Genomic DNA, 4,654 nt, shown 5'->3' on the forward strand with positions numbered 1-4,654 from the left:
AGGTCAAACCTGCCGGCGATTCGACACCGGCGAGGCCCGAGAAGGCAGCGTGGCTCGGAAATCGCCCACAGGGCACGGACGAGGCCGTTCTTGGGCTCGTTGGAGAGCTCTTGCAGGCGTGCATCGGGTGATGGTGGAGGCCGGGCCTATGGTGGCCGGAGCCGACGATGGCGAGCTCGGTTGCGGCCGCCGGAGTTCAGGCGTGGGTGCGGGCAGTGCTACAGTGCGCGAGCGAGCGAGCTGAGGCGCTAGCGGGGGCCTATGCGATGCGGTGAGTGGGTTGGACGCGTGAGGCGGACCGTTTGGTCGCCGGAGTCGCGTCGGCGGCGAGCGCAGGCGCAGGCGGGTTCGGGCATAGGCGGTCCGGTGGCTATGGAGGCCTACGGGGAAGAAGAGAGGGATGGGAAGGGTCAGAGGCTCACGGCGAGTCGGACGAGGAGGTCATCGAGCTCGGAGACGGTCCGGGGCAGTCGGGGCGGCAAGGAGGATCTCCGGCGACCGGCGAGGAAGAAGATGATGTTGGCGGCATCACAGGGCGACCCAGCTCCTGTGACTCGGTGAAGAAGATGAGGACGACGTGGCAGAGCTCTCGGACGCGTCAGGGGAGCAAGGGGGTGGCTGTGGCCGCACGAGCGCTGGTCGACGGCGACGGCTTCGCTCGGGTGAGCTAAAGGGAGAGAGCCAGGGGAGGGGAGAGAGAGCGGCGAGTGAGGGAGAGGGGACAGGGGCTTCGGGGCATCTCCGTGGCGTCGCTAGAAGGGGCCGGGGAAGCAGGAGGTGGCCAGAGTAGCGTCGGCGCTCGCCACACACCTGGTTGTCCTCCTGGCAGAGGAGGAAGATGACAAGGGGGCGCTGGTGTGCTGGGCCGCCAGCTGGGCTGCCAGCAGGCTACAGTAGCAGGCCGCAAGTGGGTGGAGGTAAGTCCTTCTGCTCTGTTTTATATTTTCTGTTTGTTTTCTATTTTCTGTAATTTGTTTTTGATTTAGTTTTCAAACTAAATCAAATTTACTGCTTTTGATAAATATTGTGTGGGCTAGTTGAGCTATTCCAGAGCCCCACACAAATTTACAGAATTATTGGACTTATTTTAAATATATAGCAAATATAAATCCAATGCAAATAGTTGTTGCATTAACTCCAAATGCCCAATATAAATATTTATGAGCTCCTAAAAATATTGGTTTGAATTTTACCTCTGGCCAATATTTTCAGGGAGAAACATGACCATTTTCTTGGACCTATTTGAAGAAATTTTTATCTTGGTCATTTTCAGAAATGATTTCTGAGGCTTTCACATGTCCCCATTTCAAATTCATTGAAATTTAAACATGATGCACACATGACTAGCTAGTCTAGGTCATACCAGAACTAGAGATGTGATAGCTTGTCCTTTTTGGACGCCTACTCCGGGTACCACCAGATCCGTCTGTACGGACCCGACGAGATAAAGATAGATTTTATCACCCCGTTTGGGTGCTTCTGTTATGTCACAATGCCACTCAGTTTGAAGACTGCCGGAGCCACATTCATGCGGATGATTCAGAAGTGCCTTCTCACTCAGATCAGTCGGAATGTGGAAGCATACATGGATGACATTGTGGTCAAGTCACGTAAAGGTTCCGACCTACTGACTGACCTTGCTGAAACTTTTGCCAACCTCAGAAGGTATGATATCAAGCTCAATCCATCAAAGTGCACGTTTGGAGTTCCAGGCGGAAAGTTACTCGGTTTCCTTGTTTTCGAACGAGGAATCGATGCTAACCCAGAGAAAGTAGGTGCTATACTCCGAATGAAACACCCTCTGCGTGTGCATGATGTCCAGAAGCTTACTGGTTGCTTAGCAGCCCTAAGTCGATTCATTTCTCGCCTCGATGAAAAGGCGCTACCTCTTTACCGACTGATGAAGAAATCAGATAAGTTCGAGTGGACCCCAGAAGCCGATGCAGCGTTTGCAGAGCTAAAAGCCCTGCTTTCCACCCAGCAGGTGCTTGCTGCTCCAATCAGCAAAGAGCCTCTATTGCTTTATATAGCAGCCACTGGACAAGTCGTCAGTACAGTACTTACGGTCGAGCGGGAAGAAGAAGGAAAAGCTTATAAAGTTCAACGCCCAGTCTATTATATTTCTGAAGTCCTGACCCCGTCAAAGCAGAGATATCCTCATTATCAGAAGCTTGTCTATGGGATTTACATTACCACGAAGAAGGTTGCACACTATTTCTCGGATCACTCTGTTACAGTCGTCAGCGACGCTCCATTGTCAGAATTCTGCACAATAGAGATGCGACCGGTCGAGTGGCAAAATGGGCGATTGAACTCCTTCCCTTGGATATCAAGTTTGAGGCAAAGAAAGCTATCAAGTCCCAAGCAATAACAGATTTCCTCGCCGAGTGGATCGAACAGCAACTACCGACTCAAGTTCATTCTGAGCACTGTACCATTTTCTTTGACGGATCCAAAATGCTGAATGGTTCTGGTGCTGGGGTAGTTCTGGTATCCCCCCGAGGAGACAGGCTCAGATATGTCCTCCAGATTCACTTTGATTCCTCCAACAATGAAGCAGAATATGAAGCACTCCTATATGGGTTGCTAATGGCCATCTCACTCGGCGTCCGTCGCCTCATGGTCTATGGTGACTCAGATTTGGTAGTTAATCAAGTGATGAAGGAGTGGGACATCAGAAGCCCAGCCATGATTGGTTACTGCAACACGGTGAGAAAGCTTGAGAAGAAGTTTGAGGGGTTAGAACTCCACAACATACCCCGACTGAAAAATCAAGCAGCCGATGACTTGGCAAAAATAGGTTCTAAGAGAGAAGCCATTCCCAGCAATGTGTTTTTGTAGCATATTCACTCGCCGACAGTTCAGGAAGATCCTTTTACTCAAGAGCCCCCGCAACCTAAGAGAGCCACAGATCCAACTGAAGTCGAGGTCCCAGTCGTGGTCGACCTGATCATGGAGGTTCTGGCCATTACTCCTGACTGGACAGTGCCCTACATTGCATACATCCTCAGGAAAGAACTCCCAGAGGATGAAGAAGAGGCTCGACAGATCGTCCGTTGATCCAAGGCCTTTACTGTGATAAGAGGACAACTATTCAGGGAAAGCGTGACTGGAGTCGGTCAGAAATGCATAACACCAAAAGAAGGTCGAATGATCCTCAATGACATCCACTCAGGGACCTGTGGTCATCATGCGTCCTCTTGGGCCATCGTGGCTAAAGCATACCGAGCTGGATTCTATTGGCCACGAGCAAATGAAATGGCGAAAGATATAGTCGACAGATGTGAAGGCTGCCAGTTTTACTCCGACATGTCTCACAAGCCAGCGTTAGCCCTGAAGACCATCCCCCTCATCTAGCCATTTGCTGTTTGGGGACTGGATATGGTTGGACCGCTGAGAACCGGCAGGAGCGGCTTCACTCATGTGCTCGTTGCAATCGACAAGTTTACCAAATGGATCGAAGCTAAACCTATCAAGAACCTTGATGCTAGCACTCCTGTCAGTTTTATCAGAGAATTGACATTCAGATATGGAGTCCCACACAGCATCATCACGGGCAATGGGTCGAACTTCGATTCTGATGAGTTCAGAGCTTTCTGCGCCTCTCAGGGCACTCGAGTCGACTATGCTTCAGTCGCTCACCCGCAGTCGAACGGACAAGCAGAAAGAGCCAATGGCCTAATTCTCAAAGGACTGATACCCCGACTGATGCGTGATCTCAAACACGCAGCATGCGCTTGGGTTGATGAACTTCCGTTAGTTCTGTGGGGTTTAAGGACAACTCCTAATCGGTCGACCGGACGAACTCCCTTCTTCTTAGTCTATGGAGCCGAAGCTGTTCTGCCAAGCGACCTGCTCCACAACGCACCCCGAGTCGAGCTCTTATCCGAAGAGGAAGCAGAGCAGGCCCAACAAGATTCAGTCGATCTCTTAGAGGAGGAAAGAGAGATGGCCTTGATCCGGTCGACCATTTATCAGCAAGACTTGCGTCGATTCCACGCGAGAAATGTGAGGGCCGAGCCTTTCAAGAAGGAGACCTGGTTCTTCGAGTGGATCAACAGAAACCACACAAGCTTGCCCCGACTTGGGAGGGCCCCTTCATCATCACCAAAGTTCTCCACAATGGAGCATACCATCTTTACAGCATTGATCATCAGAAAGACGAGCCACGGGCTTGGAACGCGGAGCTGCTCCGCCCCTTTTATACTTAAGCACTCGTTTGAATAAAATGTAATAAGGAACACCTTTGTAATTTGTTTATCAAAGACAACTCCTATCATTCGATTGTTGTGTTCTTATTTACTTCTGAAATCCCCCAGTGGGTGGGCTTAGTCGCGAATCCGTTTCGCCTAAGTTCGAAAGAAAATCCTACCGAGTGGTGAGCAGTCCTCCCACTCGGGGGCTTAGCTGCAGTCCAGTACTCGCCTAAGTCCTCCCACTTGGAGGCTTAGCTGCAGTCTAGTACTCGCCTAAGTTTGAAAAAATCCTACCGAGTAGAGAGTAATCCTCCCACTCGGGGGCTTAGCTGCAGTCCAGTACTCGCCTAAGTTATCTCACTAAGAGACTTAGCTGCAGTCCAGTACTCGCCCAAGTTGGAAAAAATCCTACCGAGTGGAGAGCAATCCTCCCACTCGGGGGCTTAGCTGCAGTCTAG

Source organism: Triticum aestivum, chromosome 6A, assembly GCF_018294505.1.
Source record: "Triticum aestivum cultivar Chinese Spring chromosome 6A, IWGSC CS RefSeq v2.1, whole genome shotgun sequence".
NCBI classification, from domain to species: domain Eukaryota; kingdom Viridiplantae; phylum Streptophyta; class Magnoliopsida; order Poales; family Poaceae; genus Triticum; species Triticum aestivum.